General features: G+C 38.3%; 1 protein-coding gene across 1 annotated transcript in view; it reads left to right on the top strand.

Moving 5' to 3' along the window:
* Positions 1 to 17,244, top strand: part of LOC124178536 (sodium-dependent dopamine transporter) — a 420,680-nt gene that overhangs the window by 60,160 nt on the left and 343,276 nt on the right. The gene's annotated exons all lie outside the window — the stretch shown is intronic.

The raw sequence follows: 17,244 nt of genomic DNA, 5'->3' as shown, positions 1-17,244 counted from the left end.
ACCCAAATTTGCGTCCTTTGCGAGAACCCATTTCCAAGCTTCCTCAGCCAACACCCTATCAGCCTCGTTTCTAACTTCAAGATTTTCACGATTCTGCGAGTAAGCAATGTCGTGGTCTTTGCAGGCTGCGTCGAGAAGATTGATTCCCGGATCACCCCGCGCGAGTCTCTTTGTTAATTTTTTACGTGGCCCACAGTACTGATAAGCAGGTACATGCAATTCGACTGGAAGACTGTTGATGATTTTATTCACTAGACCCTTGCCACGATGTTGCCGCCAGCTGCTTCGCTTACCTCTGTACGTGATCATGTTCGTGCGTTGACTGAAGTAAAGTGCTTTAAAACGGGATATTTATAGCAAATCCAAACAGTCATGTTCGAGATGCGGTTTGAGAAACAGCCTCTTAAGCTGCCCGTGATGAATTTTGACAACTTTTCGGAGCAAAATGTCAAAAGGCACAAACGGCACGGTGAACTACTCCCGAATAGTGTACGTGCAATATTCTGTGGACCGTCAGATTGTGGTAAAACTAATGCGTTGCTCACACTTATAACCCATCCCAACGGACTCAGATTTGAAAATATCTACATCTACTCAAAATCTCTTAACCAACCAAAATACCAATTGTTGAAGCAATTGATGGACAATGTTGAGAATACGGAGTATTTTGCGTTTACCGATCGTGAGCAAGTGATTGCACCGGAAGAAGCACGGTCCAACTTAATAATCATATTTGACGATGTAGCGTGCGAGAAGCGGGACAATATTAGGGCCTACTTTTGCATGGGTAGACATCTGACATTGACTGTTTCTATCTCTGTCAGATGTACGCGCGTATTCCCAAGCATCTCGTGCGCGACAACGTAAACTTACTCGTGTTATTTAAACAAGACGATATGAACCTGAGACACGTATACAACGACCATGTAAACACCGATATGTCTCACACAGAGTTTAAAAGTGTGTGCTCTGCATGCTGGAACGGTGAGAAGTACGGGTTTCTGGTGATCGACAAAGACAGTGAGCTCAACGAAGGACGATACACGAGGGGATTCGATTCTTTTGTTAGCCTGGAAAAGAAATAAAATGTAACGTTTTCGAGCGAGAGACGCAGTAGCGTTGCAGACTCAGTTGCGTCAACATGCAGAGCTCTGAAATTTCCAAGTAAAAAGATGTCTTACATCAGATCGCTTAAGCAAGTGCTGCGATCCGTCGAAAACACAGATTGCTCAAGTCGGGCAAGGAATCTACGACTCAGAAATTGAGTGACGTTTTCAAACCAGTGGTGACTCCGTTGCAAGGACTGGTGTATCTTACAAAAGATACTAAACCTTTAAAACAAGAGGTGGAAGAAATTAAAGAAGAAATAAAGCAGATGAAAAATGGAACGAAAAATGAAACTTTCTCGGAAATGGACGACTCCTTTGCTTCGGCAGGAGATGAAACAATCGTAGCAATACCAGTCGAGAAAATCAAGGATGAGTATTTTGCACTGATTAGAGATGCGAAGACGAAAGGTAAATTGGACAACGTGTACGGTGTACGCAACCTCTCAAACGGACAAATGATTGGTGATTCGTTGATATCTTTTGAGAGTGACTACATTCGTATTGGCGATACGCTTTACCCGAAAACGAAGGGTTTGCTGGAACTTTTGTTCAAAAAGAAGCCTGACGGTTTTTCTGTGAGCGCCGGAGATAGGGAAAATTTTAAAAATATAATCCTCGCAACGAACGCGCATAAAAAGTATTACTTATCCGATGGGGCTGTTCGAAACGATAACAGTTACAAATTCAAAGATGTCATTGCCGAATTGATGGATTATTTCCCTTCACCTCGACGAAAGGGTGAAGGTCTACTTCCGCAAGTTATGATCACTCGACAAGGTGTTGAAACGGAATACGTTTTCTGGGATGATCCAAACGAGTTAGTGGAGCGTCTTCGTTTACTCCTTGTATCTCAGGCAGCGGGAAATCCGAGTCAGAAAACGAAATAATCTCCATTATCAAAGAACTACGCGAAGCAGGAATCATTTGTTAAGCAGCTCTCATCGTTTTTGCATTCATTACCGAGATGAGCGTCGACGTGTTTGGACGGCATCTGGATAAAAACACGGCCGCGAATACTCGCGGTCCTCCGGGTGTCGGGTTTCAAATAACAGCGGACGGGCATTACGATATACGGAACAAGAGACTGTGCAAGGTCGCAGATCCCGCAGAGCCGAACAATACTGTAACTTTAAAAACCTTAAGACGAAAATTCAGCGTGCTGCAAAACCAAGTCGACAACTTTGATCAAATGATGAAAGCTTTGGAGATCACCACGGAGAAAGCCTTGGATACCTTCTACACAGACTTCAAAACAGGCAGGGGTCTGTCGATTCGAAACGCTGAAATCATTTCCAAATTGGACACCAGACTAAGAGCGTTGGAATATGAACGAGAAAAAGCAAGCACTGGTGACGAAACTGCATATGCCTGCACGCCGGGATTACCCGCGTCGACGTGTAGACGTGCCGGCATCGACGAGACCTGGCAGGCGGATCTTGTTGATATGACATCGTACGCTGGACAAAACAAAGGCTACAAGTACATGCTCACAGTCATTGATATCTTTTCAAAGTATGCGTGGGCTGTACCGATAAAGAGCAAGTCTGGAGATGATGTTACGAAGGCAATGGAATCTGTGCTTGTCCAAGAACGGGTACCGAAAAAATTACACGTCGACAGAGAAAAGGAATTTTACAACTCGAAATTTGAATCGCTTATGACACGCTACGGAATCAAACTGTACTCCACGTACAGTAATTTGAAGGCTTCGATCTGTGAACGTTTCAATCGCACGCTGAAAGGTGAAATGTGGACACGGTTCAGCATGCAAGGAAGCTACAAGTGGCTCGACATCTTATTTGATTTGGTTTCGGCTTACAACAACGCCAAACACCGAACCATGAAAATGAAACCGTCGGATGTCACCGTTGCAAACGAAAGGCTGTTATTACGTCAGGCGTACGAAAGGCTGTTATTACGTCAGGCGTACGAAAGGCTTCAAGCGATACCTACCATATCGGCAAAGTTCAAATCTGGCGACAAAGTTCGAATGAGCAAATTCAAAAACGTCTTCAAGAAAGGTTACACTCCCAATTGGACGACTGAAACATTCACGATAAGTCGAGTGGAAAATACCCATCCTGTGACGTACAAGCTCAAAGACTACCGAGATCAACCCATCGCTGGTGGTTTCTACGAACAAGAGCTCTTCAAGGTTTTTCATTCGGATATCTATCTGGTGGAGAAGGTGCTCAAGAAGCGTGGAAGAAAAATATATGTTGAATGGTTAGGTTTTGACAATACACACAGCAGTTGGATAAACAAATCGGACATATAACATTTGAATAAATGAATTTTCTTATAAAAAACGCATGTGTCTCTTTTTTTTATACCCGACACATAACAAGTATGCATCTTTATATTTTAGACAATCGACAGATATATGCATCGTTGTACAATTTTTTATGTTTCGGAGCGTTTTTATTCCCCATCCTACATAATAATGTTATATACATCATGGTACAGTTATAAATTAAGTCCTACATATATTACGATACGGTAATTACAAAGCTGAGGTGCAGGCTTGTAACCCCACGGAAGCGTGTCGGTTGTGTTTTGAAATACGATCCGCTTCTCGTCATTCCAGCTCAGTGCCACTTTCTGCTGTTTTACAGTGTATACCTCGTGCTGTCGACTTAATATCAAATACTGATTTGTGGACAAATTTTCACGTTTCAACGCACATTCCAAATCATCGTTGAAAGTTATTTTCCTCAACGCTGATCCTCTAACACCTTTGGTACGTTTATTGTCTTACTCATCTCCCAAGACTCGGAATGCGTACAATTTTGCTCTTAATCCTACAAATTCCAAAATTATTTTCTCGTTATTCTCGTCTGTCATTAAGCCGAGAACTTTTTAGTTCGCTCGAGGAATTCCATAAGCGTTGTTAAGCAGATAATCAGACGTATCGAATTTATGCAAGTCCTCCTTCATATGTTCGTATATGTCGGGGACGGTAAAGTTGTAAATCAAACTGTCGGTATCCGTATACATTAATTTTGCTCGGTTGCCAAATTTCTGCTTAATATAATTATAATGAAAATCATCGATATATGTTTGAGACAGATCCAGGATGGAGAAACCTGCATACAATGGTTTATTCAACTTGACTTTCGTCTTACTCATTTCGACGATAATCATCTCTTTGTCGAAAACGGTGCAGCTGTGAAAATTAGGTTTGGCTATGGTAGCTCTAGCACCGTACCGTCCATCCCATTCGGTGATCAATCGAACATCTCTGTACTTTCGCAGGTTTTCCATTGTTTTGCCAAAAACTGCGTTGTTCATCAGTTTTTAAAAATTGTTCTCGAATTCGTTGTGAGATTTTTTCCGCAAATTGGTTTTCAAATCTATATAGTTTTTGAACCACGAGGTTTGCCTGAATTTGAGATCTATGTGAATTTTGAGTAATTTTAAGCCTAATTGTAAGCATTGTTTCAAAACGCTATAGTGAACAACGTAGTTTTTCTTGGAAAATGGCGTGGACGTCAATTTTGGCTGTTGATTGTTCGAAGTCAGAGGTACATAGTGCTTCGGACACAATGGTAAATCTTCATGAGTTTCATGCAGTTTCGCAAGATATTCCAAATCTACCTCCAGCATGTAACCAAACTCCGCATCGTCCGAGATGGTAAGAACGTCGCATTGTCTGAAGTCTGATACCCATTCAAAGGAACTGTATGGCAGAACAAAGCTCATAGCAGCACCGTACAAATTATTAACGTCAAAGCACATGAGATAAGATTCTCCAACCTCAGGATCGATTTCCTCTCCCACATATCTATTGTTGGCCTTTGCGTATGTGTTCGAATACTGTGACACACCACCTCAAATACCTTTTTCGATGAACATAACCATGTCCATGTCGGTGAGAAGCTCGAGTTCGATGCCTGAACATTTTAACATTGCATCAAACGACAGACCGGGCGCTGTGTAGTAATGTAATGGGTCTAGTTTATACGTCGTCCAACAATTCTGTCGAAAATTTTGGAAAACGTCAGCCAGTAAAAACACGTCCGTCTGTAAATACAAGTCCGAATACTCTCCCAAAGTTTGGACGTTAAAAGTTTGCCATACGTCTTACGCGTGTGTGTAATCGTCGTCTGATAAATTCCGGTCATTCAATTTTGAATAAAACTGTTCTTCGACTGGTAGATGTTTCTCCTTGAGTTTCTCCCAACTGTCTATGTACTCGTACGGGGAGATACCTTTTCTAGTCAATAGCTGAAATTTGTTCAAGCTACTGCAGAATTCACGTGTTATTGTTTTTTGACAATCGTCCAGATGCGATGATAATTTATCGAGGCTGCTAGGCATGAAACGGTACGAATCTATGAAATGGAACGTTTCATCCGTTCCCTTAACGAATGTAGTGAAGGAAATGTACTTTTCTTTATTAACAGGTAATAGTTTAACAGTACCTTTGAATGACGTTGCCAGGGCTTTGATTAGAAAATGCGAATCGTAACCCGACAGATTGTGGAATATCACTGGGATAGTGTGCGAATTTTGGTAATTTAGATTACAGCTGCGGTGAGCAGCACCACGGTACTTTCCCGTGAAATGACAGTGATCCCGATGTTTCACGTCTGTGGGTGTAAACGGTTTTTCACAAATATGACACACCGCCGATAAATCAAATTCGTTGATCTGATTGAAATTTAGTGGTTCCATTGGTACAACAGCCTTGTAATATCCCCCTAACTAATGTGCCAATTCCTTTAACTCATTCACAAGCCATTGGATGCAAGTTTCTCCGCGATTAATTTTGAATTTTGAAAACGAATCGTCAAACGCACAATGTAGATAGTAAGCTATACTATACGGAAGGTGCTTCTGATAAATTGCTCTATTTTCTCCATAACTTTCATTTGTGCGCTGCAGCAAACATTCTAGATCTGCGTAAACGCAGAACGGAACGGTTTCTTTGTGTTGTGAAATTTTTGAATTTGAGAATCTTGTCCTCTTTTGCTGGTAACATAACTTTGGTTTTGTTCTAATTCATGCAATCTACATTGTGCTTGAACAAACACCTTTCAGATTGAAAGTGAGTCAAACATCTATCGCACAACCAAGTACGATGCTTATGTTTAGAAATTTGAGAACTTGTCAACCGCGATAAATTCCGAATCCATGCAAAATGATGTGTTACATTCTTTTCAATATTTTCCATACCATCATCATTATCGTCATCGTCGATTTCAGACTCTATTACTAAAAGATGGATTGTAGGTTTATGACACTTGTTTCGGCTTAAATAAATGGGTACAATTTCACTGCGCTTTTGTTTTTCCGTACTATCTATACCATAAATGTTAGTTGAAAGTTTGTTAAGTTTCTCAAATCTTGGAATCTGGTCCAAAGACATTGGAAAATGCAAACCGTCGTATTGTAGCACCGAGCTGAAATGTGGATATGAAGTGAGCTCGCTAGGATTGTTGTTGGCTAGAAAGAGGGCTGCGGTGACCGACCATAGAAAGCAATACGAGTCGCTGTTACGGATGTTGACGACAGCCTTCTTGTCTTGAATATCTTAGGGTAGTGGTGTGTATGTGAACCCACTGCCTCGTAGTGGCACGTACTTGTTGATATTCACAGTCAAATTGATTATTTCAGTCAGCGACCAACCAGAGTCTCTCTCTTGAAAATCTTCCACCTTGGTCAACACTTTTTGCTTTACGTTCTCTTCGAACCACCCGTGTATGTCAGCTAGCTGGAGGATGATCTGGTTTCTAGTGTTAAAATATTTCATTTCTTCAACAAGTTCGGCGTTTTTCGTTATATTGAATTTACAACACAAGACACAGTTTGCTTTTAAATTTCCCACTTTTCGTAGCATTTTCTTCATTCTTGCAACGACGAGGTGTGTCGCATCTTCCAACAACCTGTTCAAATCTTTATGCCGCAGATTGATACTGGCTCCCGTTCGAATTCGGCTCTCGAAAGCTGTCTCCAAATCTTCCCACCGTACTCGATCGCTTCTTCGTTGGCTTCGTAATCCGTCACCCACTTTTTGAAATTGTTGAAATTTGACTGTCAACGATTTCAGAATTCCAATTATAGTCAAAATTCTTGTCTTCTCCCCGATCGTTGAGGCGTTGTTGCATAAGATTTTATTCAAAAGCCTGGTATTTTGGATTCCGAATCGAATCCATTTTGCAATCTCTGCCGGTGACGATTTTTCAGATAAAATTTTGAACGCCGTTTCCATAATTTGTATTAATTTCAAACACTTCTCGGAATCCATGTTTCTTCTTCTTTCGATGACGCACTTGACAAAGATAGAGTTGCAACGCTTGCTCTAGAATGACCGCTCTACGCTGACACAGTCCCTTTTATGGGTAAGCATCGACGTGACTCACACATCGAGGCGGCTCCTTCACAGGGCTCACGAACTCAACGTCGCACCAAAACCTTTGACCGCATGCCGCTCGCCGTCAAGTCGAAACTTGTCGAACGCATTGTTTGTCAGCCTACATTCGTTCGGGGCCGTCAGAATCTTCTCGAATCTTCTGGAAGCTCTCAAAACCTGACACATGCCAGGATTCTCGGTCGAACGTTCGAAGATCCACGGGATCCGCTTGAACGACTGAAGATTCACGGAGTGCGCTCGATAATGCAGTTATCGATCCCGCTCGATGGCATGATTTTCTTTACCGACAAAGAGCACAATTTATCCCACAAGGGTTAATACCACTGCAATTTGAGGCATTTTTTACCAACGATCATGGTCATTTGGAGGATTTCTTACCGACAATCATGGTCATTTGGAGGATTTTTTACCGACGATCATGGTCATTTGGGAGATTTTCTCACCGACGCGGCGACGAGCGGTCGGCAGAGCACATTTTATTTTACGAGAGTGGGGGTAACCTTCAAGGGTTTGCGTCTGGGATGCACGGATAGACGAATTGGTCGGCTTGGTCGGTAAGGAAGGTGTTTCCATCCAGAACCGGCCTTGTTATACTACTCACTACTACAAACTCGAATCAATTTTACGACACATTTTTTATGTTCACAGAAAACCATTTCTCTTAACACTAATTTTCTATGACGATAAATTTGAATTTTGCGACAAATCGGAAGTACATAACAACTCAAAGGAAGTAAAATGAAGTTCAGGGATGTAATCTCGCACATAATTGTCTATGGAAAGTTGTATATCTTAATTGCTTGATGAAGACTTCTATGCAACGATGAAATCATAACCGACATAATTTTTAAAAAGCATATTGAACAAACCAATAATATTTTTGTTCATAGTAACACATATACATATACGTTAACAACATATACCTACATTAGGTATACATGAACGAAACATAACAATTGTACTTTTCGCTAGAGTTATAATTCATAAAATATACTATATAAATAGAGAAGAGTACAATGTAAATATATAAATAGGGAAAAATAAGTGTACTTTTTATATCAGTTCATAATAGGTAACGGAGAGCGGGGCAAAGTGGGCACCTCAATTGAAAATTGAACATTATTTTTTCCCCTTAATAATCTTCTCTCTTCAAAAAAAGAAAATAATTTCGATGAAAAAAGATTTTTGATGTAAGCAAATTTCCAAAAATGTTCAAAGAAAAAAGCTTCCTGAGGTAAACAAAAAGTGTCTCACTTTTTATCTAAGGTACATACTTTGCCCTGCTCTCCCCTGCTTCTGAAGCGTTAGATGAGATCTGACGAGGGTCAGTATATTGTGATATATATTGCTTTGAGTCCATTTTGTCATCTCACCTCAATTAGTTTAATATATTATATATATTAAACAAACATTAATATTATAGTTCACAATAACATAAATAACACACAAACAATATCTATCGTATAAATGAATAAAATTAGAATAGTATTTCTCACAGTGGTTCGTACTATAAGTACTCATGAAACTAAGCATGAAACCTCGCATAAAACGCTATGAATGCGAAATTGAATAAAATCAATACAACGACTGACAGCATTCAAAGCAAAAAAAAAAGACTAATAATAATGTAAGACTAATATAAAAATAACAACTAGAATATCGTGATGTTATGACCTAAATTTGATATTTAATTATTGCAAAAACCTTGGGGTTTACCTGAAGCCGGTTTCCTCGATAGTTGGAGCGGAAACAGTTAATAATATAATTCACTATATCGATACAACCATGGACTCCTACAGGCTCACTATGAACTCATTCCTCCGAATTGAAATTGTACTAATCGCGGAGCACTCCTATGGCTTTTTGTTTTCTTTAATTCGGGCGAAATCGTTCGAGTATTCTCACGATTTCCGTTTTGTCCCTTTAACATAAGCAAAACTGAGAATAAGTCCAATAAGATTCCCATCGTTGTTGATTTTTCGGCACAAACACCAATCCACAGTGCTAATTTCGTCGTATTTCTAGGCAGAATGGAAATCTGAATTCAAGGTGATACGTTTGTCGTATTATTTGGATTCTGACTCGCGTATTCGTTGAAACCTGTCACCAGTTAATGAAGATGAGTTTTTATTCAGGAGCCAACACGGAATTCCAGTCTCCCGTCGATACTATTGAGTCTGGTCAAATCGTGAATTAATTCTGCAGTGTCTTCAGATCATGCTTCACTGACAAATGAAACACTTCGAACGTCAGCATCCTGCTTGTCATCCTGCTGATGCTCTAAGACAATTTCCACATCTTTAACGGCGATGTTATCACAGTCAGACATATGTAATATCATTCCAAGATCTGTACTCAGCAAAAATACATCGTTTTTGACTTTTTTAATAGCTTCTTCTATATCGGTATATCCTGGAAGTCTCCTGAAATAATCTATGTCATTATTATCGCTTACCAGCCGTACAAGGTGTTGCGCTTTTTCGACACGTTAGAAATAAAAATTCAACTGTTCGTTATTCGCTATATCACCTTGTAGATGAATCTTCTGAACTCTACGAATTGTGTCCTAAAGAGTGCAATTTACCACAGTTAAGAACGCAGGGCGAGTTAATCTCCCCCCTACAGCAGATCTTCTGTTGATTTATCTGAACCAATTGTAGGAGTGGAACTTGATGTAGCGAATATTGCGTCTGCAATCGTAGTAGTTTTGGCCTCAGTGATCAGAACACCATAAACGCTCGCGCTAGCGTCAACCAACTCATCGTACATCTCAGTTTCATATCGTCGCCATTGCGGTTCTGCAGTATGTTTGAAACAACTGCAGAACTTAGAACAGGAAAGTTGTTGCAAATAAGTGATGTTCTATTTCGATTTACTCCTTCCGTTGACATATCATGAACGGCCTTACGACTTGGATAGGTACACAATATTGTGCTGGATTTTTTCGTTGAAGGGTTCAACAAATTGTATAAGTTTTTCGATCTTTGAAATGATTTTTTTAAATGTCTTTTGAAGTTTATGATGATCCATCGCTTCTCCTTACCATTCTCAGTACTGAATTTTGTGATTTTGACGTGATTATTTTCGCAAAGAGCGCTTCGCTGTATAGGTGAAGCTGACTGGTAGATTCTCGCCATTGTATTCGCCTAATACTGATACATTGATAAAATATTGGCAGCTGATAATTTTCTTCCATTCGTTTCGCTATAATTTTCGTCACCACTTATTTTTGAAGGGATTTTTCATACTTTTCCTACCCACTTATTTCGTCTTATATATGTATTAAACAGAAAGAAACAATGTAGCGACATAAAGAAATCAATCTACAGTACAAAATATAAGCTACCTGAAAATATCGAAAATTCGTGATATTGAAAAATTCATAACTCTTTTTACAGATCAAATCTGTTAACGAAACTTGTGCGAAGAGTTAGTACCTTTAAAGAACTATTCGAGAAAAAATTGGTGAGAGAAAAAAAAATGCAATTCCCGAAAATCGGGGTTGAATTTTTTCGGATTATTTTACATTACGTTGAATAACTCCGGCGATTTTGTGTCGATCTTCCTGAACTTGGAATCTTCTGAAAGAAGATAAAAATACGCAAATATTGAAAACAAAATCACTCAAATGCGTTAATTCGTTCAAAAGTTATAGCACTTTAAAAAAAAAGTAAATTTACGGAATCTGTAAAAACGAGTTTTTGACAAAAAATGGTAATAGCCGTGCAGAGACGAAATTTTTTTAGAGCGAAATGACCAAATATGGGTCCCCTTAAATTACCCAAAGAATCATATAAATTATTTACAAGTCGTTTGAATTTTTCGTCCCGACCTTGCTGGGTGGTTTGAAATGGAATCAGCCTTAAGTTGAATTAAAAGGAAAATTGACTTCAATTAACAAGAAATACAAAAGAATGGAGTCAAATTTTTTTTAATTAAATTAAAAAATTATAGTCAATTATCGCGAATCGTCAAGAAAAAAAAATTGAAATTCATTAATTTTAAAAAATTCATTCGGAATGAAAAAATTAAATCGAATTACATGAATTAATTTCAATTAATTCAACTAAAAAACTTGTAGTTTCACTGAAATCTCGAGTTATTTTCCCCTCGGAACATACCCTCATGATCTCGCCTTCAATACTTCTTGTAAACATCCTGCGAGTAAATATTGGAAGCTCGATTGAAAGACTCGGAAATTTCCTGTATTTTCTTCAGTTTAAAAAATATTTGCCATCGCCACATTTACTTATCTACTTTGACATTTATTTCTTTCATGATTAATTTATTTACTTGTTTCTAATAACCCTGACTTAATCACCTCGGCATGACCCGAGTAAAAGATATCTCTAATAGTAACAACTAACAATTTCGAGAAGAACTTATTATTGCTTATAATTTGTACTCGTATTTTTGCTTTGACTTACAATAATTTTACGTAACACGTTCGCTCTCGCGTTTGCTTCAAAACAATCTCTCCTTAATCTTTGCTTTGATTGGAATCCGATTTCAATTTATTTTCGAATTTATTAGTAGCAAAACTTGATAAAAGCTTACCTTATTGCCATTGTCAGCGAGTTTGTTGTATCCTCGATTGTCAATGATAATGGGGGTTGCTTCCGATTATTTCCACTCGGAGAGGACATTTCGCTTATGATATATTCTCGAGTATAATCTCGCTCTGTCACCAACAATATTCACAAGTTTTAATTAAGGTTTCACTCGTTTCACGCTCTACGGTGACTTTGTTAGATTATGTGTCTATACTGCACGATTTAATCGCTTATTAAATACATATTGTAAATTCATGCTCGTCTTCTCGCTCGCGTTTATGCTCGTTAAAACATGTACCGCCGAAGGTAGCGCTCATGCGTCGTACATCTCGAAGTCGAATGCATTCGGACTGTCAACAACCTCGTGATGATTTCGTCGTTATTCCATCTGACTTCAAAGGAATTACGATGTGATTTCGGATAGTTTCGATATGATTTAAAAGTGATTTCAGATAATTTCAACGTGATTTCAACGTGATTTCGACCGGATTTCAGCTGACTCTGACTGATTTCAATTGATTTCAGTTGATGTCAGCTGATTACAACTGATTTCAGCTCATTACGAATGATTGCATGTATAACGTCATATAATTTCATGCCCATTTTGAGACACTACCAACTCATTTCAAACAAAAGTGTACGGCTGATTTCAGGAGTGAATAATCCCTCGCCTCGAACCCACAACCATTTCTCGGTAATGGTCCAACAGTTGTGCGTAATACTTTGTGCAATTGAATAGGAATTATTGTCATACTTTGCGGATTGGTTGGAACTTTTCCGTTTAACTTCATTTCTTACGAAAGTTTTCATCGCTAAGTCGGAGCCTAGATAACAATAATTGAAATCATCTCAATGACAGTTTGTATCGTTTCATGTCTTTTCGAGTTGTGAAAAATATAAGAGATCAAACCAGGTTTTTAATTTAGAAAGACAGGTTACATCCTCGTAGACGTGTTCATAGCTTATATTGATTTCCATTTCAAATGCTTTGCAATATTAAATAATCTACTTGTTGTATGGATCACTATGTGGAGTATTTTAGAATCGAGTGAGAAGTTCCAAACATGAAAAGGATACTTGTTTTCTCGAGCTGCTCCAATTGAACCCGGTGTGCGACTCGTTGTTAGCAACTTTTTCGTCTTCTTTTTTCCGTATCCGGAGGAATTTTTTTACATTTCGTCATTCTGCCAGTGGTTCTAGTGAAACAAGAAATTTCAGCTAACCCAAAGTTTTTTTTTGGAGTTAATTCAACAAGCTTTTTTTGTGAAATTGAATACAATTAAAATTCATCCACATTAGGCAAATTACTTTCCATAAATTCAAAAGCAAGTTGAGTCCTGATGCAATTTATACTACGAAAATTTTTCTACAGACATGGTCAGAATTGGTATCGATGCAAAGGTGCAAGAATAATTATGTTGCTCACTGTAGATTTCAACATCAATATTATATTTCTCGCCAATTTTATTTAAATCTTTTGTTTGGACCACAGGGTTGGAAAGTTTGTATCTAGCAAAAGAGTATCTTTTCTGCACTCACATTGATCTAAGCGTTACGTCTCATTTTCAGATTTTCATTAACCGATCGAATCAAAGCTGAAATAAAATGTCGTTAAATATAAATTTTACAACAAATCACTGAATCTTCGTCAGATTGTGCAATTGAAGTGAGAAAGGGTAATATCACTACACCCATCGCGGAGTAGAAATTTGGTCAAGTTCAAACTGGAAGAAATTTTCTTAAAAATGTGCATGGCGCAAAAATGTACAGAATTTCTTTTGTGTTTGCATAACAACAATAAAAGCTTGTACAGTTATTCGACACTTTTGACATAATTTATCCAATTGTGTTCTTGGTTCCAGTAAAATTTGAATTCAGAGACTTTTTACCACAAAATTTGACGCCACAACGCAGTAGTGAAAGCCTTAAGAGTCCGGTCAAAGGTGAGGCGCACCGGAAGCTCATCTAGCAGCGGAAGTTTGCTCGTGACACCACAAGTGAGGAAATTTACACCGAATAAGCAATTTTCGGTTCGCCGGTAATGTAATATAGAAGGCTCGGCTACCACGAATAAATTTGGCCGAAGCCCGAAACATTTGCCATGTTTTTTTTTACATCTAGTACTTGATACGTGAATCACCGCGTCTTCTCCTGTAAACCCATTGTATAATAATTGGTTGATCACTCATCGTTAGGTGGCCTACGTTGGGTCTATGCTGTGCAAATATAGAGCCATCAAATATCAAGTTCTGAGAACACACCAAACCCTCCGTAAATTGAGAGAAATTTGAGTACTCATTTTTTTTCATTATGATACGTTTCGAAACGATGAAAATTCGTAAGATTCGTTCGCTTTTACTCTACGATAGCTTATTTTATTTTCAGATTGCTTTCCATCCCAACGGAACATTATTTTTGCTAACTTGGTTCGAATCGTTGAATATTCACTTTAACAACATTGAACCGATATTGGCTACACAACTCAACACAGTTTTTACACCTGACAATGAGTAACGCAAAGTTTGAATTCATTCCTTCCATCTCATAAGTAAAGAAAATCGTTGTTTTATTGTTCAACAACTTCGTTCTTATAACCAGATAAGCAATACTTTGAAGATTGGTAAAAGATAACTATATAATTTCGTATATAATTAAATAGATCTACTGTTTCAATAAAGTAAAACAAAACTTTCTAATCGTAAGACGGCTTTTTTTTTAGAATTTCACTCGAAATCAGCTACTTTGAGAGGAAAATACACCCGTTTATTCAGGTACGCGATGGAAACGTCACACAGAGTTAAAGATTTATTTTCTCTGATAACTTTTCACACCTAATGCAATGCTGAAAAATCGCAGAAAATTCAATGTAATATCCGGATGTTTTTGAATTATGAAATTTAGAAATAATGAAGGTATTGCAAGATCTATACTTTTATTTCTTCGAAATATCAATTCAAACCCAAATAAAGAATCTCTAAATTCAAATTCTGTTTTCGCGACCTGTAAAGCGTTTTTTCCGAAGTAAAAATTTGTTTTTGTTGAATATATCTACAAATATACAATTCTCGACGATACATGCATCTACCAAAGTTGCAGATCTCGACATGATGCTTTTTTTTGTTTCAAACATTTTTCACGTTTATCACAATATTGTTTCCGTCAATTGGCTTCGCATCTGAAACATCACCTTTTCGACAAAAATGAAAATCTTACGGCGAAATCATATTCATTGTGAAGATACCTCTCAGAAAAACATAAAACGTTGTTGTGAACATAATTTTCTAATGCCGGTAATTCTGGAGATGGAAGGCAAAAAATTGCATTCAATGTATTTGTTGCACATCATGGAACGACATCCGTTCACAATAAAAATTCTCTGTTACGCGATTCATTCAAACAGCACATACCCGTACAAAATCTCCAGCCTTGTAGGTCTCACCTTCCTGAGCAATAATAAGACGATATTATAGGAGTCCCTGATTTCTGAGGATCATCGTTTTTGATGTTATCCAATGTTTGCATTCATGGCATTTATCGTCAGTAGAATACTGTTATAACCATCGTTGAAGGTGCTGGTAGCAAAGTAACTAACTATTCGGGCGATATTCGCACCGCTGGAACTTGTTTTTTGGAGCATTGACTAGGTGACGGCGTTAACGCTTTCGTTATTTTTTTTGCGTGAAGCCTACTTCACACCGTTGCAACAATTCATCTGAAACGAGGTCCTCATAAATAGTTTGAATGGCATCTTGAACCATTTAATGTAGAGCATTTTTGTATGTATATTCATCTAAATTGTCGATCGTTTTTGATAGTTGCCAAGAGCTCCACGAGTCTTTTCCTGAAGGACAATTTTCACGCTGCTGCCTTTCGTCGGTCAAGCTCTTGTGCTTGAATGTCGCCCAAGTGGCTTTCTTTATTCGGTCTTTGCAATGGGAGAACCTTCGTATAGCAAGACCGTACTATACGGTTAGATCATTGATTAGCTTATCGGTTAGCTGTCCTTTGCCTCTAAGACCTTTTTTTTTTCATCTTTTTATGTACATGACCTATGCATTCCCCTTGTCAAAGTTAACGATGAACCCATAGAAAAGTACCCAATAGGACAGCTGCGTATGCTAAACCGTGAGAGGCCTAGGCATAGACTGATTGTGGGTGAATCGCGGGATGGACCTCTCGCAGCGGCTCGACCTTCCTACCGAAAAATACCTGTTACTTAGACAATTTTGAGATTTTCAACACCAACTGCGGCTTAAATTGTTCGTAAAAAATTAAGGGTGGTCAGCCCCCCGGAAATTGCTGTAAAGTAGAAGATACCGCTTCTCCCGTATGAATAGAGATATTCAGTAAGGTGAGAAAACGCCCAACAGCACCACTCAGGGAAACGTAGCGAATGATGACAGTTAATTGGTCAGCATGCGAAGCACCAAGAGTGGAGTCAACTGACACAGAAAAATACTGCGCACTTTTGATCTCACTAATAATGCACGAAAGCACTTTGACCTATCTTATAGGTATCGTGAGACTCCAGCCATGTGTCTTTCGTAAAAGAAATATGTACGCTGTGTGCCAATTGCTTTCTGCAATAATAATTAAGAACGAAGCGAAAATGTCTAAGCGGAGCGCGACAAGATCCTTCTCAGGACGTTTGCACTATTCCATGGGCTATGGATAGATCTTGGGTTAGATAAATGAGCGTGGGCAATAAATTTACGAGACAAGGCAGACAACTTATTTGTGATGAGAAACAAAATAAGGTATTTATTGTAACAATTAACGGGATAAGCTGGATATATATGATGGGTTGGAGTAAGAATGTTGGATGTTTAAAATAAGCACAATTTTAAGTGTATTCTATTCCTTTCTTCGATACAAAATTCTATTCAAGACATCTATGCCAAATGAGATTACGCAAACTTTCGTTAGCGTTTTCGGTGCAACACATGTACTCTTTGCATAAATCTCAGAATATAATGAAAAAAGAATGGTTAAGAACAGCGTTTCATATTCATTTTTAGCGAAATCTTCATGATAAATCTAATTTCACCGTAAAACTTGTATTTTTATGGAAAACCTGATATTTCAGGTGCGAGGCCAATTGACGGAAAGAATATTGTAATAAACGTGAAGAATGTATGAGACCAAAAAAAAACATCTCGACGTGATCTATAACTTTGGTGGACGGATGTTTCGTCAAGAATCAGAT

The sequence above is a fragment of the Neodiprion fabricii genome, chromosome 3 (assembly GCF_021155785.1).
Source record: "Neodiprion fabricii isolate iyNeoFabr1 chromosome 3, iyNeoFabr1.1, whole genome shotgun sequence".
Classification (NCBI taxonomy): Eukaryota; Metazoa; Arthropoda; class Insecta; order Hymenoptera; family Diprionidae; genus Neodiprion; species Neodiprion fabricii.
The sequence above is the reverse complement of the archived record's forward strand: the minus strand, read 5'-3'. Positions and strand labels throughout refer to the sequence as shown.